This window comes from Prionailurus viverrinus, chromosome D4 (genome assembly GCF_022837055.1).
Source record: "Prionailurus viverrinus isolate Anna chromosome D4, UM_Priviv_1.0, whole genome shotgun sequence".
In the NCBI taxonomy this organism is placed as follows: domain Eukaryota; kingdom Metazoa; phylum Chordata; class Mammalia; order Carnivora; family Felidae; genus Prionailurus; species Prionailurus viverrinus.
Window position 1 is genome coordinate 92022664 of NC_062573.1, and position 20961 is coordinate 92043624.

The window sequence follows — 20961 nt, forward strand, 5'->3', positions numbered from 1 at the left end:
CAGCCAGGGCGGGCGGGCGCCGGGAAAGTGGCGCCGGCGCGCACGGCGGGCCGGGGACGCCGCCGCGCACCTTCCCCTCCGCGTCCTCCCTCGTTCCCCCCTCCGAAAGATGGCGGGCAGAGGAAAGGGGGAAAAAAAAATCCCTTCCGCGAGGGAGGGCGCGGGAGGCCGGGTTGGCGCGGGGCGCGCGGGCCGTGCCAACTCCGGGCTGCGCGCCCCAGCTGCGGTGACGCCCCCAGCCCGGGGCGCGGGCGGCCGGGAGGGCGCGGGCGAGGGCGGAGGGGAGGGAGCCCGCGCCGCCGCCGCCGCCGCCGCGACCCCGGGCGGCCGCCGCGCTTTGTTGCATCGTGGCCGCGCACAAAGGCGGCGGCGGCCGGGGCGCCCGGCTCCCGGGACGCGCCGGCGGCCCGCGCGGGGCGCACGGGGCCGCGCTCCCCGGCCCGCCCGGCCCGCCGCCGCCCGCGCCGCCCGCCGCCCCGCGCGCGCAAGGAAGCAAGAGAAAGGCGTACTTGGCCTCGGCGGCTCCAGCGGCCGTCCCTCCCGGCCCGCGCGGCCGGCTCCTCTTTGGCTCGCCGGCCCCGGCAGCATAATAGACGCGCCGGAGCCGAGCAGGGCTCATGCGCTGCGCCGCGGCGCCTGGCGGGAGTCGTAGTCCGCGGCCGGGCCCGCGCTGGGGCCGCCCAGGGGAGGCCGCGGCGCGCGGACTACATGTCCCGGCCCCGCCGGCGCCGCGCCCCGCCCCGCGCGCCCCCGCCCGCTGCCCGCCCCGCCGACCCGGCCGCGAGCGGGCCCGGCCCGGGGGGCGCGCGGGGCGGGGCGGGGCGGGGACCCCCGGCGGCCGCCCCTAGCCCGGGCCCGCGTGGCCAGCCCTGCGTCCCCGCCACCCGCCCCGCCGCGTCGGGGGACTCGGGCCCACGGGCGAATTTCCTGGTGCCCGCGGGAGGCGTGGAAAAGGCAGGAGCGCGGCCGGCGGCGGCCCTCCCGCCGCCACTCCCTCCCGGGGACCCCGGAGCCCGGGGGTGGGGGGCCGCCCTCGAACCCCAGACGCGCACCGTTGGGGCGGCGCGCACCTGCCCAGCCCCGTGTTTGTAAACAAACCGCGCGCCTAATTAGCCCGGCGGGGGCGCGCGCGAAGGGCGGGGGCGGGGCTTCGGCGCGCGCGCGCGCAGGGGCGGCCCCGCCCGGGGAGGAGCCGCCCTCGGCCGCGCCCCCTCCGTCTACCCTTCTCCGCCTGGGCCCGCCGCCCAGCTCGCGTCCCCCTGGCGCGGGGGTCGTGAGCCCAATGCCGCTGGCGTGCGAGAAGGCGCCGAACCGCCGGAGCTGGCAGGGAGCAGGGGGTGTTCACGGCTCTGCCCAAAGCCCTGGTCGGTCCGCCAGCCTCAGTTTCCCCATCTGCGCCGGGAGGAGCAGGAATGAGCTAAAGGTCCCCATCCTGAGATTCCAGGAGTGGGCCACAAAGGTAACAGCAGAGACCCTTGGCTCTTCTGTGTTTTCAAAAGCTCAGCTCATGGACACGTTTCGGGTCTTGTTTTGGGTGGCCATTCCTCAGGTGTATACACGAGAACAGTTTTATCCAGCTGTAATATCAGGTGGACACACCTTGCGTACGTGAGACCCCCATAAAAATGTCTAGGGACAGGTTTTCCTATGTGTTGGCTGAACCTGCCAATTGCAAGGTCAAGTTTGCTTGTGTGGGCTGGACCCATCCCAAGCCCGTGGGGTCGCTGGGTTTACTTCAGGGTGCTCAGGCGTTCTCCCGCGGAAATGCACGCATCTTACTAATGTTAGAGTGAGTGCGGTCTCCCCTGAGCCCATTTAGCCATCCTGTGGTTCCAGAATGTCCCACCTGTCCTACAGGCGAGGAAACTGAGACTCTGAGAGGTGGAGCGACTTGCCCTGGGTCACAGAGCTAACACGTGGGAGAGCTGAGATGCCAGAGCCTGGCGGCCTGGGAAACAGTTCGCAGGACAGGCCAACACCTTCCCAGACCATCCACGCTGCCCCTTCCCTGGGAGCCCAGGACCCCTTACACACCCCAGGCAAGACTCCAGAGCAAGGCGCCCGTGGGGAAAACCTTGCCTTTCTAGTTTCCAAGAAGGCCAAGGAGTGGATGATGAGAATCTGCAGGTTGACACCTTAGACCTGTGGTCCTGATAGCACCCCTCCGGAAGCCCGGGTTTACAGACTCCTGTGTTAGTCATCTCCAAGGCTGCGTTCCTTTCCTGTCGTCTGGGTCTCCTCCTCTAGGACGTCCTGGGCACGCGCCATCGGGATGATCCCACCTCACTCCTCCTCGGGCCAAACCAAAGATCCTCTCCACCTGGTCTTGGCCTTGCAGAGCCTGGTTGGAGTCCACAGAGGCTGCCCCTGACCAGCCAGGCTGTCAAGGCTGCTGACCGAATGTCCAGGACCCTGAGGACCCTCCTTGGGTAGCCTGCTGATCCAAAGAGTACCCGTGCCAGGAATATAGCAGGAACCTGGGCTCTCCCTGGGGACCTGGCTTTGATGGAAGGATGCAGGTCCCCACCTTTCCCTTCCTCGTGCTCACTTGTGCTGCCCAGGTGGCTTGGTGGGGTAACCTTCCGTGAGGCTGGAAGTCTCTAGGAGCAGAATCTGTAAGAGGAATGTGACAGAGGCTGGCATTTGGGCATCCCAGCCCCTGGCTAACTACCTGTCAGGCCTGGTGCCGTGGCCCCTCCCTGGGGCCTCTTGAGAGGCAGGGCTGCCTTGGGAAGAAACCCACGGCGGCCCCAGTGACCGTCCCCTAATCAGCCCAGGCTCTTGGAGTTTCAACACCACTGAGGTTGGGCCTCTGGGGATTGCTGAGTGCCCGGAATGGAGTCACTTAATCTCCCCAACCCTGGTTTCCTCATCTGTCAAAGGACTACAGAAATAGGGCCTGAGCTCTGCTGTGGGAGGGAAAAGGGTGTGTGCAAAAGGCCGGGCCTGCGGCCCCAACTTTGTTGGGGCTCCCCTCTCCACCTCCGTCTCTTACTTGCATGGCCCATTTATCGGCTGTCCCCGCTCCAGTGTGGCAGCTCTGTGACAGCAGGGCTCTGTCCCCAGGGCCTATGGGGGGTCTGGCATGAAGGAATGACTTGTTTTCTCCTGCTCCTGTCCCACCCTGCAGCCTGCATCTGGAAACCTCAGGACAGCCAGACCTCCTCCAGCTAAGGCCGCTGCCCCGTTCACCCCCACACAGAACCCTGTGGGAAGCCTTAAGGCCATGGCCTTAAAGCTTGTCCCCAGCCTTAAACCCACATTCAGGCCAGGACAGGGCCCAGGGCCTCAACTGCCTCCTCCGCTTTTACGCGGTCTTTGCCCATCATGACCCTGGAGGCATCGAGCAGTTTGTATTACTGCATTACAGTTTCTACACAAGTCTCTCAAAAGTTTAGTTATTGTGGGGCGCCCGGATGGCGCGCTTCAGTTGAGCATCCGACTCTTGATTTCAGCTCAGGTCATGATCTCACGGTCCGTGGGTTCGAGCCCCGCATCAGGCTCTGCACTGACAGCCGGATCCTGCTTGGGATTCTCTCTCTCCCTCTCTTTCTACCTGTCCCCCGCTCGTGAGGGCGCACTTGCTTGCTCTTATGAATGAATAAATAAATAAATAAATAAATAAATAAATAGTTATTGTGAGTCCTCCCCAGCTTCCCAGGAGACTCATCAGCCCTCAGAACAACTTAAGGAAAAAAAAAAAAGGAGGGGGGCACCTGGGTGGTTGATCTCAGCTCCTGTCATGATGTCTCGGCTCGTGAGTTTGAGTCCCGTGTCGGGGTCTGCACTGACAGCACGGAGCCGGCTTGGGATTCATTCCGTCTCCCTCTCTCCCTCGGCTCCCCCCCCCAAAATAAATACATAAACATTAAAAAAAAAAAGTTTCTGAGCCCCACATGGGGCGCCTGGGTGGCTCGGTCGGTTAAGCGTCCGACTTCGGCTCAGGTCATGATCTCACCGTTCCTGGGTTCGAGCCCCGCGTCAGGCTCCGTGCGGACGGCTCGGAGCCTGGAACCTGCTTCGGATTCTGTGTCTCCCTCTCTCTGCCCCTCCCCTGCTTGCGCTCTGCCTCTCTCTGTCTCTCAACAATCAATAAACGTTAAAAAAAAACTTTTTTTTTTTTTTTTTTAAGAAAGGACTATCTGTCTCTACAAAGGCTGGGTTGCAGAGAGCTTTGGGGGTGAAGGGCAGAGGTTTCTGACCGCACAGTCATTTAATGAGCACCTACTGTGTGCCAGCACACGGTGTCAGCAGCTTTACATACATAATTTCACCGAATCCGCAGACAATTCTATGAAGGTAGGGGTTACTGTGCCCACTTTGCAGATGAAAATGGAGGCACAGCGAGGTTAAATTGCTAACTAGCCTGAGCCGGGTGAGGGTTCACGTTTCACCCGCAAGGCGCCTTCTAGGACCCTGCTGCGTTTTGGTAGGGGAGGCGAGGGGCACGTTTGAGGAACCAGAGGCTCCTGTTCTTAACTGGTGGTTCTCTTAGAAAAGCGTGAGGAGCCTCAGTCAGGGGATGAGGGTGCCTGACGGTGCTCGGTGCTGTGGGGAAAGATCAAGCCGGGAAGGAAGCCAGGGAAGCTGGGCTCGGGTGGTCATGGCAGCTAAGTGTGGGAGGGAACCAGGATTGTGAGTGCTCCTTGACAATCATTGCTTTCTTCCATGGCAAACAGGTATTGCTATGAACCAAAACCTACGTTTTGTTTGCAGAAACAATCATGGTAATAGAACGGAGGCGGGCTGGCCCGGGAAGTGCTGCGGTTTCTGGTCTCCTGGAATCCTCGCTCAAAGTGGAGGTGCCCCTGGCATTACAAGGCCGTGGTGACAACCCCTCTTGGCTTTGCCACCTGCAGGAAAGCTATCTGTGTTGACGTCCTGTGACATCATGGCCCTGTCTGTATTCCCTCCTTCTATCCCCCGCCTCTGAGGAGGAACCCCGAGATGACGAGATAAGTATGTTCAGAATGATTGAAAACGTTAAATAAGTAATTAAAAAATTTTTTGAAATTTTGAAAAAAAAAATCTTAGAAGTTCTAGAAATCAAAAATACAGGCTAAAAAATAAAAAAAAACAAAAACAAAAATACAGGCTACGTGGAAATTTAAACCTCAGAGGAAGGGATACAGAGTGGCTTAGACACTGTTGAAGAGAGAATTAGAGGAACAAAGAGGTGGGAAATATGAAAATTGGAACATTCATTTAAAAAACAGGAAAGGGGTGTTATGCCATCGTTCTAATAGGAACTCCAGATAGACAGAGTTAAGAATTAAAGGGGAGAAGAAATATTTGTACAGATAATAGATGAAACTTGAACAAAATAGATGGAGGAAATGAATCCTTCAAGCACAAGCAGGATAAACCAGTCAGCGCGCCCCTAAACGTATCACAGAGGAACAAAAGCCATCAGAGAAAACAAGATCTGACTGGCAATCGGCTGAGATAAAGTCAGCAAAAATGGCAGAGCAGAGGACTCCAAGGGCCCATAACTCTGCAGAAACAGCAAATAAACCGGCAAAACCTGTCAGAATATACTTTATCTGTACTCTGGAAACTAGTCAAAGGTTTACATAAACTGGAAAAACAATCAAGGAAGAGGCAGTTTAATCTCAGCATTGCATGAAATTTCGATTGAATAACTAGCTCACCACTGCGCTAATGAAGCAGACACTTCACTGGCCACACACACAATGCAGAATACTGGATTTACAAAGTTAGTTCAGAAAAATCAAGCAACAGGAGCCATCAGCAGCAAACCCTAGGGAGGGAGGAGAATCTGACTTCCAGAGCTGCCATGTTATAATATTCAAAATGTCCAATTGCCAACAACAACAACAACAACAACAACAAAATGTGAGGCATGCAAACAAGCAAGAAAGTGTAGCCAGTATACTGGGAAAGAGATTAATAGAAACGATCCCTCGGGAAGCCCAAAGGTTAGATTTCCTGGATAAAGACTTTAAATCAACTCTGTTAATACGCTCAAGGGCTATGGGAAACCAGGCACACAGAATTAAGGGGACCATACGCACAATATCTCACCAAATAGAGAACAGCAATAAAACAGAAATAATGAAAGGGAACCAAATAGAAATTCTGGGTTTGAAAAGAGCAATAGCTGAAACAGAAAATTCACTAGAAGCGCTCCATAACAAATTTGAGCAAGCAGAAGAAACAATCAAAGAACTTAATGATACATTGATTGAGATGATCAAAACTGAGAAAAGAGAGAAAAATGAACAGAGCCTAAGAGACCGGCAGAATGCTATCAAGCATACTAATGTATGTACAATGGGAAAATTACAGAAACATTGGGGAAGAAAGAATATTTTATGAAATAACAGCCAAAAATTTCCCAAATTTGATGAAAGACAAAAGTTTGCATAGCCAAGAAGCTCAAAAAAGTTAACCAAGGTGGGATAAACTCAGAGATCTGTACATTATAATCAAAATGTTGAAAGACGAAGAGAATCTTGGAAGCAGAAAGAAGTCACTCATCATGTACAAGGGGGCTTCAGTATGATCAAGAGCTTATCTGTCATCAGGAACCATGGAGGTGGGGCGCCTGCATAGCTCAGTTGGTAAAGCATCCGATTCTTGGTTTCAACTCAGGTCATGATCTTATGGTTCGGGAGTTCAAACCCCATGTTGGGCTCCGTGCTGATAGTGTGCAGCCTGCTTGGGATAGTCTCTCTTCTCTCTCTGTCCCTCCCTTGCTCATGCTCTCTCAGTCTCTCAAAATGAATGAATAAACTTAAAACACACACACACACACACACACACACACAACCACATGGAGTCCAGAAAGCAGCATGATGACATATGCAAAGTGCTAAAAGAGAAAAAAATCCTGTCAACCAAGATTCCATATCCAGCAAAACTATCTCGTAGAAAAGAAAGAGACATCAAGACATTCTCAGATAAACAAAAACTGAGAGTTTGTTGCTAGAAACCTGCCCTTTGAGGAATGAATGGACAGGAGAGAGTAGCTTGAATCCACATGAAGAAATAAAGAACAGTAAAGGGAACTACTTCGGTAAATACAAAAGTCAGATTAATATATTTTTGGTTAGTAACACCTCTTTTTCTACCTATGCCATTTAAAAGACAACTACACGGCTCTGGGCTGATGGCTCAGAGCCTGGAGCCTGTTTCCGATTCTGTGTCTCCCTCTCTCTCTGCCCCTCCCCCGTTCATGCTCTGTCTCTCTCTGTCCCAAAAATAAATAAACGTTGAAAAAAAAATTTTTTAAAAAGGGGCGCCTGAGTGGCGCAGTCGGTTAAGCGTCCGACTTCAGCCAGGTCACGATCTCGCAGTCCGTGAGTTCGAGCCCCGCGTCGGGCTCTGGGCTGATGGCTCAGAGCCTGGAGCCTGTTTCCGATTCTGTGTCTCCCTCTCTCTCTGCCCCTCCCCCGTTCATGCTCTGTCTCTCTCTGTCCCAAAAATAAATAAACGTTGAAAAAAAAATTAAAAAAAAAAAGACAACTACACAATAACTATAAATCTATCTCAGTGGATCATGTATAGAGATATAATTTGTAACAATGACAACATGAGGGAGGGATGGCCTGATACAGAAGCATCATTTTTGTATACTAGTGAAACCAATACAAAATAGTTTATTATAAATTAATATGTTAATAATAATCTCCGGGGCAACCAATAAGAAAATAACTAAAAAATATTTAGTAAAAGAGAAGAAAATGGTGCAGTAGCAAATATCTAATACAAAAGAAGATACTGGTGGAAGAATTGGGGCACAAAAGGATATAAGACATATCAAAACTGAATGGCAAAACAGCAGAAGTTCTTCTGTACAGGTAGTTACATTAAATGTAAATGGATTAAATTATCCAATTCAAAGGCAGCAATTGACAGGAAGGATGAAAGGGGGAAAAACATAATCCAGCCATATGCTGTCTGCAAGAGACTAGAACCAAAGAAACAAATAAGTTAAGAGTAAAAGAATAGGAAAACATACTCCATTTAAACAGTGACCAGGGACGCCTGGGTAGCTCAGTCAGTTAAGCATCCAATTTCAGCTCAGGTCATGATCTCACAGTTCAAGTGTTCCTGCGTCGGCTCTGTGCTGACAGCTCAGATTCTGTTTCTCCCTCTCTCTCTGCCCCTCCCCCACTCATGCTCACTCACTCACTCTCTCTCTCTCTCTCTCAAAAATAAAATAAGAACATTTAAAAAATAATAAACAGTGACCAAAAGAGAGCTGGAGCGGCTATATTAATATCGGACAAACTAGACTCTGAGCCCAAAATTGTTACAAGAGACAAAGAAACACGTTATATAATAATAAAGGGTTGAACATAACAAGAACATATAACGATAATAAACATGTATGCCCATACAAACAGAGCCCCCAACAAGGGGCAATATTAAACAAAAGCTAACAGAATCAAAGGGAGAAATAACGGTTCAATGAGAATAGTTGGAGGCTTCAACACCTCCATTCCAATAATGAATGGAACAAGCAGACAAGATCAGCAGGGCAACAGAGGACGTGAATGATACTAGAGCCAACCAGACCTAACACTTATGTAGATCGCTCTGCCCAACAGCAGCAGAACACACATGCTTCTCAAGGGCCCAGGGAACGTCCTCCGGGACAGACCACATGTTAAGCCACAAAACAAGTCTCAAAAACTTATTAAAAAGATTGAAATGAGGGGCACCTGAGTGGTTCAGTTGGTTGCGCATCGGACTTCAGCTCAGGACATGATCTCACAGTATGTGGGTTCGAACCCCACATCAGGCTCTGTGCTGACAGCGTGGAGGACATGATCTCACAGTATGTGGGTTCGAGCCCCGCATCAGGCTCTGTGCTGACAGCGTGGAGCCTGCTTGGGATTCTGTCTCTCCCTCTCTCTCTCTGTCCCTCCTCTGCTCTCTCTTTCTCTCTTTCAAAGTTGAATAAACATTTACAAATTTATAAATAATAAATTTTTTTAATATTAAAATGATACAAAATATCTCCTCTGACCACAACCAAAGGAAGCGAGAAATCACTAACAGAAAGAAAATTTGAGAATTCATGAACATGTGGAAATCAGACAACACACTCTGAAACAACCAATGGGTCAAAGAAGATCACAAGGGAGATTAGAAAATACTAAGCAAACACGGGGCGCCTGGGTGGCTCAGTCGGTTGAGCGTCCGACTTCAGCTCAGGTCACGATCTCGCGGTCCGTGAGTTCGAGCCCCGCGTCGGGCTTTGGGCTGATGGCTCAGAGCCTGGAGCCTGTTTCCAATTCTGTGTCTCCCTCTCTCTCTGCCCCTCCCCCATTCATGCTCTGTCTCTCTCTGTCCTATAAATAAATAAACGTTAAAAAAAATTAAAAAAAAAAAAAAGAAAATACTAAGCAAACAAACAAAAAAAATCCAAACATTCCAAAACTTACGGGGTTTGGCAGAAGCAGCACCCAGAGAGAAATTCATAGCTATATGTGCCTATATTAAAAAAGAGAAAACATCTCGGATGAATCACCTGAACTCCCACCAAAAGGAACTAAAAAAGGAGCAAACTAAACTCAAAGCTAGCAGAAGGAAGGAAGCAATACAAATTAGAGAGGATATGAATAAAATAAATAATAGAAAAGCAAGAGAGAGGACTAACTAAATTAAAAGATTAAAAGATTTTTTGTTTGTTTTTTTAATCAACAGGGACACCTGGGTAGCTCAGTCAGTTAAGTGTCCAACTCTTGATCTCAGCTCAGGTCTTGATCTAAGGGTCGTGAGTTCAAGCCCTGGATTAGGCTTCACACTGGGTATAGAGTCTACTTTGAAAAAAATCAACAAAACAGAGGGTGCCTGGGTGGCTCAGTCAGTTAAGCATCTGACTTCAGCTCAGGTCATGATCCCACAGTTCATGAGTTTGAGCCCCACATCAGGCTTTGTGCTGATAGCTCAGAGCCTCGATGGAACCTGCTTCAGTTTCTGTGTCTCCCTCTGTCTCTGCCCCTCCCCTGCTCTCTCTCTCTGTCTCTCAAAATAAATAAAAAAAATTTTTAAAAAGTCAACAAAATAGACCATCCTTTAGGTAGATTGGCCTGGAAAACAAGAGAGAAGCTCATATGAGTAGAAGCAGGAATCAGAATGGGGGGTTAACTTTCTTATGTGAAGATACTTGGGCTTACTTTTCTTCCTTTTTAGGGTTTGCCAACAAATTTAATAACCTAGATGAGATGGATGAACCCCTAGGAATGTGCACACTGGCCAAACTGTCTTGAGAAGAAACACAAAATCTTGGGGCGCCTGAGGGGCTCAGTCGGTTAGGCATCCGACTTCGGCTCAGGTCATGGTCTCACAGTTCATGAGTTTGAGACCCCCGTTGGGCTCTGTGCTGACAACTCAGAGCCTGGAGCCTGCTTCGGGTTCTGTGTCTCCCTCTCTCTGCCCCTCCCCCACTCACACTCTGTCTCTCTCTCAAAAAAAAATAAATAATAAAACGTTTTTAAAAATTAAAAAAAGAGAGAAGAAACACAAAATCTCAAAAAACCTACAATAAGTAAAAGAGGTTGGATAGGTAATCAAAAACCTCCAACAGAGGAAAGCCCAGGACCAAATGGCCTCATTGGTGAATTCCATCAAACGTTTAAAGAATTAACAGCAGTATTTCTCAATCTCTTCCCAAAAATAGAGGAGGGGGGATCACTCCCCTATCATTTATGAGGCCATTATTACCTCGTACCACAGCCAGACAAAGACACCACAAGAAAACTACAGCCCAATATCCCTTGTGGGTACAGGCACAAAAATCCTCAAGAAAATACCAGCAAGCAGCATATTAAAAGGATCACACAACAACTGAGACTTACTCCAGGAATGAAAGAGTAGTTTGACACATCAATATCAATGAATGCAGTACACCACGTTAAAAGAACTGGGGAGAAAAAGATGATCTTGTTATGGGGTGAATTCCAGTTCTTATGTGAGTCATAACCCTCGTTAACTTCAGAATGTGACTGTAGTTGAAGATAGGGGCTTTCAAGAGGTATTTGGGTTAAAATGAGGTCATTAAGGTGGACCCTAACCAAAAATGACAGATGCCATCCTAAGAAGAAAAAATGTGGGCACCAAAGTGCACAGAAAGAATCATCTTTTTTGCAAATGGTGCCGGGACAACTGGATATCCCCATGCAAGAGAATAAAAATGAACCCCTTCCTCACACCGTATACAAAAATGAACTCCAAATGGATCAAAGGCCTAAAGGTAAAAACTAAAACCACAAAACTCTTAGCAGAGAACATAGGAATAAATCTACAAGACCTTGGATTTGGCCATGAATTATTAGATACTAAGCCCAAACATGAGCAACAAAAGAAAAAACAGATAAATTTGACTTCATCAAAATAAAAAACTTCCAGGGCGCCTGGGTGGCTCAGTCGGTTGGGCGTCCAACTTTGGGCTCAGGTCATGATCTCACGGTCCGTGAGCTTGAGCCCCGGGTAGGGCTCTGTGCTGACAGCTCGAAGCCTGGAGTCTGCTTCTGTTTCTGTGTCTCCCTCTCTCTCTCTCTCCCTTCCCCATTCACGCTTTGTCTCTCTCTGCCTTTCAAAAATGAATAAATGTTAAAAAAAAAAAATTAAAAACCTTCATGCATCCAAGAGCACTAAAGAAAGTGAAGAGACAACCCAAAAGAATGAGAGAAAATATCTGCAAATTATGTATTTGATTAGAGTCTAGTATCCAAAATATATGAAGAACTCTTATAACAGCCAAAAGACAAGCAACGCAACTTAAAAACAGGCAAAAGACTTGAACAGATCTTAATTCTTAAGACCTTAAGAAGATTTCATCAACCTTTGTATCTCCAAAGATCTAGAAGTGATCTACAAGCACATGACAAGATGCTTAGCACCATTAGTCATCAAGAATGTAAGTCAAAGCCACAGTGAGAATACCCAGGAGGATAACTATTAAAAAACAAACACAAACACAAACAAAACAAACAAACAAACAAAACCCCGAAAATAACCAGTGCTGGAAAGGATGTGGCGAAATTGGAGCCCTTGTACAGTGGGAGTGGGAAATGGAGCAGACCCTTTGGAAAACAGTTTGGTGGTTTTCCTGGAAAAGGTAAGCACAGAATTGCCATACGACTCAGCAATTCCATTCGCAGGTGGGAACCCAAGAGAACTGCAAACAGGTGTTCGAAGAATTTTACACAGTTTATAGAAGCATCGTTCGTAAGAGCCCCAAAGTGGGAAGAACCCCAATGTCCGTCAAATGATGAATGATTAATAAAATGTAGGATGTCCGCACGTGGGATAGGATTCGGCCATAAGAAGGAACCAAGTGCTGACGTCTGTCACAACGTGGATGGGTTCTGAAAAGGATATGCCGGGTGAAAAGAGACCAGGCACGAGATCACATGTTGTAGCATTTCAGTGATGTCGAACGCCCATAGTGGGCAAACCCGTAGAGACAGAAAGCAGATGGGTATTTGCCAGGGGCTGGCGGGAGGGGGTGTGGGGAGTGACCGCTCAGTGGGCACGGGGTTTCTTTTTGGGGTGAAGAGTAGTCTTGGATGTGGGCAGCAGCCCCACGTTGCCTTTCCACCTGCAAGAGAGGAGGAGCCCCCACCCGCCCAGCCCCGGCCACCTCCCTCTGCCTTGCTTACTGTTGTCACTTTGGGTGTCTATCTCGCAGAGCTGATATGAACCCCTGCTGATGTCCCAAGAGAGATGGGAGGGGAGGTGGGGGGCGGGGGAGGCAGGACTCTGAGGTCTCTGTGCTCAGCAGGATGACGGCCACTGCTGTCTTCAGGGCAGTCTGCCTTTAAAATTGGAGAGGTATAGGGGAGCCTGGGTGGCTCAGGCGGTGAAGCGTCCGACTTCAGCTCAGGTCACCATCTCGCGGTTTGTGAGTTCGAGCCCCGCGTCGGGCTCTGTGCGGACAGCTCAGAGCCCGGAGCCCGCTTCCGATTCTGTGTCTCCCTCTCTCTCTGCCCCTCCCCTGCTCAGGCTCCGTCTCTCTGTCTCTCAAAGGTAAATAAATACTAGAAAAATGTATAAATAATAAATGAAATTGGAGAGGTTCCCACAAAGATAATAGGAGTAGAAGAATTTCAAGCCATTAAAAGGGCACCAGAAAATAAGTTGTCCTCTATCCCCACGCACCTGCGCACCCCACGCCGTGTGCGCGGGGGGCCAAGTGAGGGTTCGCAACAGCGGCCCCTGGGCACCGGCTGTTGAGGCCCAGCACAGGTGATCGCGGAGGGTGTGTGTTTCAGCGTCACGCGGGTCTGGGTTTGAGTCCTAACTGTCCCCTTGTCGTGTGACCTCCAGCTGGATGCTAAACCCCTCTGAGCTTCAGTTTCCTCGGCCGTGAAATGGGGCTGATGAGGAACGTGCACTGCGGGGTCCTGGGGGATGAAGGAGGCGGTGCCTGTGCAGCCAGAGGAGCAGAAGGGCCCCGGTCACAGCCCTGAGACATGAGCTGAGGACTGAACAGGGCAACTGGCAATGGACCCGACAGCGAGGAAGTCCTGAGAGGTGGCAGATGGAGGGGCGGAGCCGTGGGGCTCCCTGCCTCGGGCACAGGCACCCCCGTGCCCCAAATGCCCCATCAGGAACTGGTGTCATGCCCTTGACTCCCAGCAGCACCCTACTCCCCACGTTCAGTCGGCCACCATCTCCTACGGGTCCTGCTTCCTGAATATCACCCCACTGCGTCCACTCCCTGTCTCTTCCTGTAAAGCCACAGCAGCCTCCAGCTCCCACAGGGCGGCGGGACGGGACACAGCCCCCCAAGGTCGCGCCACGTCTCCAGCATGGCCTGCAGCTCCCACACGCTCCGGCCGATCGCGCATCCTGGCCCTCAGACTCACCAAACGCCTTCCTGCCACAGGGCCTTTGCATAAGCTGTTTGTTCTTCCTGCTGGGAACACTCGTCTCCCCTGCCTGGCTTTCCCTGGCTCCTGCTGCTCACTTTTCCTATGTCCCTTCAGGCTCTCAGGGGTCTCCTCCTCAGGGAGCCTGCCTGATCATACCCCCTCTTTTTATCCCTCACACACCTCGCAGGACTCGCCCCCACCGTGGGGCAACAAGTCTTAAGCCGTGTGTCGCTCCCAAGGGCTGTGGCCCCGCGGCTGTATTAATCTCCCCGTCCGTGACTGGTGCTTAGCACAGATGGGCGGGACAAACGACGTGTGGACGGATCCGTTGGGTATGGCTCTCAGCCCGTGGGTTGTGAGTGCGGGGTGAGGCGGGGCGGGGCTCCACGCAGGGCCCTTGCCAAGCGGTGACTGGGAGACACCAGGAGCAAATGAAGTCACTAAGGTGGTACTTGGCCTGTGGCTGCTTTAATCGTGACAGCTGCTCATTTTATTTATCTTATATTTATTTCTTCTTAAGATTTTAGTTTTTTAAGTGATCCCTACACCCAGCGAGGGGCTAGAACTCACAGCCCCAAGATCAGGAGTCTGCCACTTCAGCGACTGGGCCAGCCGGGCACTGCTGAGAGCTGCTCGTTTAAAAAAAAAAAAATTTTTTTATGTTTATTCATTTTTGAAAGACGGAGAGAGACAGAGCACAAGCAGGGGTGGGGCGGAGAGAAAGGGGGACACAGAATCCGAAACGGGCTCCAGGCTCCGAGTTGTCAGCATGGAGCCCGACGCGGGGCTCGAACTCACGAACCAGGAGATCATGACCTGGGCCAAAGTCGGACGCTCAACCGACTGAGCCCCCCACGCGCCCCGAGCTGCTCATTTTAGAAAGATTTGTAGAGTTCTCTGAGTCAGTGTTTTAAGTCTGGCCCAAACAGCAGGTCATCCCTTTCCTGGAACAGGAAAAGTCCATCTGGAAGTTCTAGTCTATCTACAACTGCCCGGTGAGCCTCTGCATTTTCGGGGGGGTGGGGAGGGCCTGTGACACCAAGTTGACCTTCTCTAAAACACAGAGGGCGAAAATGGTGTGTGATGCTCTTGAGACATCGTCTTCCCAAAAGCCTTGGGGCGAAGCAGAAAGCAGGTGTGGGGGAGGGAAGGCGAAACTGGGGCCGGGGGGGGGGGGGGGAGCCTGCACACCTGCCACTCCCTTCAGGGCCTCCGTCCCGGGTCCCACCTGTCTGTTCCCTCTGAACCACCTCACGTGCGGGACCACAGCGCCCCACCCAGATGGCACGTCCCTCCTCCAGCCCTGCCCCGTCCCTGACCCCGCAGGCACCCGCCCTGCGTTGGGTGCTGCCGCTGTCCCGCCTTACAGACAAGGAAACCGAGGCTGAGAGGACACAGGCGTCCAGAGGGTCAGAGCCAGGACGGGCCAACACCCATGGGCCGAACCGCTAGACTCCCCTGCCTCGTGCCCATATTTCCAAAGTTCTGCACGCAACGCCAGGGGGCCCACAGAGGCCCTGGGGGTGCCGGAACCCCAGGTCAAGAAACGAGTCAGAGGGTGGAGTGGGGAGGGGACCCCCAGAGCTTTGCAGGGCTGGGACAGCACCGCAGAGGGAGCTGCGGCCCTGCTGGCCACCCGGGTGCCAGGCTTCCCTGGCCCCCGCCTGTGCCCAGGGCCATCCAGGGCAACAAAAAGAGTGGCCGAAGGCCGGCGGCTGCCTCTCACGTGGAGCGCCTCCGTCTGGTCCACGCTGATGAGCCAAAGCCCCCCCCACCCCATCTCTCTCTGCGGGGGGGGGGGGGGGGACAAGGGATTTGCCTGTTCTTTGTTTAAATAAACTTTTTTTTTTTTAATTTTTTTTTCAACGTTTATTTATTTTGGGGACAGAGAGAGACAGAGCATGAACGGGGGAGGGGCAGAGAGAGAGGGAGACACAGAATCGGAAACAGGCTCCAGGCTCTGAGCCATCAGCCCAGAGCCTGACGCGGGGCTCGAACTCACGGACCGGACCGTGAGATCGTGACCTGGCTGAAGTCGGATGCTTAACCGACTGCGCCACCCAGGCGCCCCTAAATAAACTTTTTATTTAAGATTGCTCTTAGATTTACAGAAAAGCTGCAGGTAACACAGGGGCTCCCGCAGACCCTTCTCCCAGATTCCCCATCATCACCCCCTTGCATCACCAAGGTCAAGGTGCCTGCACAACAAGAAGGCGCCCTCGGCACAGACCGTATGTGGGTTTCGCCAGCGCGTCTGTCCGTCCGTCCGTCCATCCGTCCGTCAGCTTCCTCCTCCTGCTCAGAACCCGACCCGGACGCCACACGCGACCTGTGGTCGTCTCCTCCCATCTGTGACAGCGCGTCAGTCTGCCCCTGCTCCTCGGGAGGAGGGAGGACCAGGGCAGTTGGGAGGGGCAGTGGCCAGGTTATCTCGTAGAATGCCCCCCAGGCTGGGCTGGTGATGTGTCTTCTCACCAGGACTCTGGGATTATGGGTGTTGGAAAGAAGGCCACAGAGGTGAAGAGCCTTTCCCACCCCATACCATCCCCTCCCTGGGGCCCCGCTGTCCTGGGGGCGGGGGGGGGGTGTCAGCGGGGAGGTACCTTCGTTACCCGGGTGTCTCCCGGGTGCCACCTTGGCAGATGGGACCCCCCCCCCTTTTGAGGAACAGCTGCTTCTGTGTATCCGTGTCACCCCCTGTGTATATCTATTGCATGCTTTGGGTCATAAGCCAACATGAGATGTTTCCCCCCTCAAATCGCCCCAGCTGGGGTGGCTCTTTCAGGTGGGCCCCACGACCCTGTGACACGACCCACCCTTTTGCTATTTCCAGAAGCTTCCTTCACTTTCTGGCGCTGCAACATGCTCAAAAGTTGTCACGCCCACTCTCCGGCTGATCAACTTAACCCCTTGGAAAGTCATTATTGAGCGCCTCCTGTATACGCAGTGCTGCAAGGACACCGGGAATAAAACCAGTGTTCGTAAGACAACTCTCCATCCTTCTGTCTGGCAAAGAGCGGTTGGTCAAGCTGCTGCTCTGTCTCTGGCGGGGGCGGAGGCCGGGGGCCGGGGGGTTCTGGAGAACACGATGGGAGGAGGGCCCTGGAGAGGGGCAAAGAGACCTAAAACCCTAATTATGGCAGCACCTGTGCAGTTGGAACCGTGCTGAGGTCTATGCAGAAGGAAGTCAGGAGAGTTTAGAGCCCCTTGAGACTGATGGGGACAGGGACTCTTGGCTCTACACAGACTCTTTGGAGGGAGCCGCCACGGCCATCCTCCTGGGGCACCATGTGGCATGTGACAATGTGCGGGGATCCTTTCCGGAACCTTTCGTCATGCCGCAGGGGGTGGAGTTCTAGGACAGAGGAGAGGACTCGAATGCGGGTGTGTCCGAATGGCCCAGGATGGTGATGCTGGTGGAGGGGCATCACCACGGCGACCAGCCTCCAGCAGGGCCTGGCAGACCCGCCCCGGTCTCCGGGGCCAGACCGGGGAGCCGGGGCCGGCCAGCAGGCTGGCGATCTGTGCTGCTGCGAGCAGCCCCGCCTTGCACCCAGATGTCAACACACATGGCGAATCCAGAGCACAGGGTGAGACGCTCACTCCCTGGAAACGACACGAAGCCTCCAGAGCCTCAGACATTACAGGAACTGTCACTTCCCATCTTCACCAAACTGTGGCGAATGGCGGAAAGGGAGAAGAAGGGGGAGGGATGTATGCACCTATTTATTAACAGTTGGGGAGACTGAGTCAGAGGAGGGCTGCAGGCGGGCCTGAGGACCCCCGGGAAACCTAGCTGCCAGGCTTCAGTGGCCTGAGTCTCCCTCACAAATGCACAGACTGGGCATGCTGGGTCGGGGTGGGTTTGGGCTTTCTGGCTCCTGACCTAAGCCACAGCCAGAACTGAGTGTCCCTCATACCCCGGGGTCATTTCCTCCGGCTTGCTCTCCTCCCATGGCCTGGAAGCCCACCACCGATATTTGTTGCTACTCATAGAATCTTCTGGACTGAAGGGCTGAGTGTCGGGCAGGGCATCTGGTGGGCACCTGGGGTTCTGCTCCGTCTGCTTTCGACACGGTGGACCCGGAGTGGGGAGGGTGATTTTGGATGCTCCGATGTCCCTGGGGCAAAGATCACGTATGTCCTATGGCTTACGGTGTACCCTCAGCACCCGGCACAGGGCTCAGCACAGAGCAAGCACTTGATTGATACTTGTTGAATACGTGAACACAGCACAGTCTGGGTTTCCGTCTCAGGGAGAAGATTTTGAAAAGTGCTCAACTGACATTCCCTGGGGCAGGAAAACCTCTGATCGTCAGCAGGGTGTGTTGGCTTGTCATCTCCTTCTCCTTGGGAATTTCTCACAGCATCTTGGGTCCATGAACCAGGGGGCTCTGGGCCTGAATCTCAGCTCAGTACTATATCTCTCTGCCCACGTTTTCCTCCTCTGTCAAATGGACATATCTCATTTGTGGATTAAGTAGGATCATGTGGCAGAAACGTTTACCTGGCAAAGTGGAAGCACTCAGTAATGGCTACTTGTATCATGGCCACCAATGATGCTGTGATGTCTCACCTGGACTGTGTATTGGTCTCCTAATTGCCTTTCCTATATTCTGTCCACCCACCCATCCACCCACCCACCCATCCAGCCACCCACCTATCCATCCATCCACTCACCTATCCACCCATCCATTTAACCATCCACCCATCCGCCCACCCGCCTATCCATCCACCCACCCGCCCACCCATCCATCCATCCATCCATCCACCCATCCACCCATCCACCCACCCATTCACCCACCCACCCATCCACGCACCCACCCATCCAGCCACCCACCTATCCATCCATCCACTCACCTATCCACCCATCCATTTAACCATCCACCCATCCGCCCACCCATCCATCCATCCATCCATCCATCCATCCATCCACCCGCCCACCCATCCATCCACCCACCCACCCATCCATCCACCCGCCCATCCACCCACCTGCCCATCCGTCCACCTGCCCATCCATCCATCCATCCATCCACCCATCCACCCACCCATCCATCCATCCATCCATCCACCCACCATCTACCCATCCACCCATCCATCTATATGCCCACTCAACTATCCACCCATCCATCCACCCATCCAACCACCCGCCCATCCATCCACCTGCCCATCCATCCATCCATCCATCCATCCATCCATCCATCCACCCACCCATCTATCCAGCCAGCCAACCAGCCACCCTTCCAACCAACCACCCATCCTCCCACCCATCCAGCCAGCCACCCACCTATCCATCCATCCATCCAGCCATCCATCCAGCCAGCCAGCCACCCTTCCGTCCACCCACCCATCCACCCACCCATCCATCCTTCCACCCACCCATCCACCCACCCATCCATCCTTCCACCCGCCCATCCACCCACCCTCCCAGCCACCCGCCCATCCACCCACCCACCCATCCATCCACCCAGCCACCCTTCCATCCACCCATCCATCCATCCATCCATCCATCCATCCATCCACCCACCTGCCCATCCATCCATCCATCCATCCATCCATCCATCCACCCACCCACTTATCCATCCATCCAGCCAGCCAGCCAGCCACCCACCCATCCTTCCACCCACTCATCCACCCACCCACCCATCCATCCACCCAGCCACCCTTCCATCCACCCACCCAACCACCCACCCACCCATCCATCCACTCACCTATCCACCCACCCACCTATCCATCCATTCAGCCAGCCAGCCAGCCAGCCAGCCACCCACCCACCCATCCACCCACCCATCCACCCATCCACCCACCCATCCATCTATCCAGCCAGCCAGCCAGCCACCCTTCCATCCGCCCACCCACCCATCCACCCATCCACCCGCCCATCTATCCATCCATCCACTCACCTATCCAACCATCCATCCATCCATCCATCCATCCATCCATCCATCCAACATTGATTAACTACAACATGCAGGCATTGGGATGTTGGGAAGTCCTGGGCCCATTTCTACTTGTATCTGTCTAAAGCAGACTCAAGGTATACCATTTCCTAGTTCAAGGTGAACCAGCAGCATTTCTGGAAGGCTACTTGGTGGTATTTACCCAACTTAAATGACTTCTGTTTCTGGGAAGATGAAGCAGAGACCTACTTCTCTACATTCCTTCTGCTAAGGACAACTAAGAATCCTGAACTTTATATGAATAACATAAGAAGACTCTGAAAAGCAGAGAGAAGGCTGCTGGGGCTCTCTGGCCCCAAGGAACGCCATGGTGTGAAGTTCCCCAGGTTTCCCTTGTGCCTCCTGTATCGTAGTTGCAAAGCCAGCAACCTCGAAACGTACAATGGGCACAGACACAAAAGCCCAACGAAAGCCTGCTCTCTTGAGCCACAGGACCGGAAAAGGGGCAGCTTAGCAGGAGAGACATTTTTCAGACAATAATCACTCTTCTCCAGCCCAACACCACTGAAAACACTGTGGCACCGCCCTGTCCCGGCCAGCAAAGTCCAATAAGGGAGCCACCTTCTACCCTCACCAGGCTGTACTGGGGCACCGCACCTCCACACCCTTTGCTGGTTTATGTCAGAGAAGGACGTTAGGGAGCCAGGAGTTTCATTCTGCTGGCTGGTAACCCATTCCCCCAACCGCTGCAGTGCGTGTGGAGGCCCTGTGGGGAGCAAGACCAAGACCCTCCTCCCTCCTCCAGCCAGGGAGGCATCAGTCGAAGCCCACCCGGGAGCTGGAACTCTGCCGCCTGATACGAACAAAGAGCGCCCCCGTCAGGTGGGGGCTGGGCCTCTCCCCCCACCTGGCAGCAACAGGGACGTGGTACCCCTCATCCCAGCCCCTTGTCAGAGCAGAGTCAGAGGAGGTCAGCTAAAATGGGTTCCAATAAGACCCAGAGCCTCACAACATAATACCCAAAATGTCCAGGTTTTGATTCACCTTCCCCCCAAACAAAAACAAACAACCAGACAAAAACAAAAAAAACCCAAAAAACAACAACAACAAAAAAACAGCAGTCATACTTAGAGCCAGGAAGATCCCAGAGTGAAAAAAGACAATAGATGTCAACATGGAAATGACAGAGCGGTCTCTGAAGGATGTGA

General features: G+C 53.0%; 1 protein-coding gene across 3 annotated transcripts in view; it reads right to left on the bottom strand.

Annotated features, from left to right (window-relative positions):
* The window catches only part of BRD3 (bromodomain containing 3), a 63729-nt gene that overhangs the window by 32238 nt on the left and 10530 nt on the right, over positions 1–20961 (bottom strand). For 2 of the 3 annotated variants that reach the window (XM_047829405.1, XM_047829402.1), the window contains exon 1: positions 510–664. The exons of the other annotated variant lie outside the window; for it this stretch is intronic. The gene's annotated coding sequence lies outside the window, so the exon portion shown is untranslated. Of the gene's footprint in view, positions 1–509; positions 665–20961 lie in introns of those variants that run through there. 3 annotated transcript variants of the gene reach the window in all.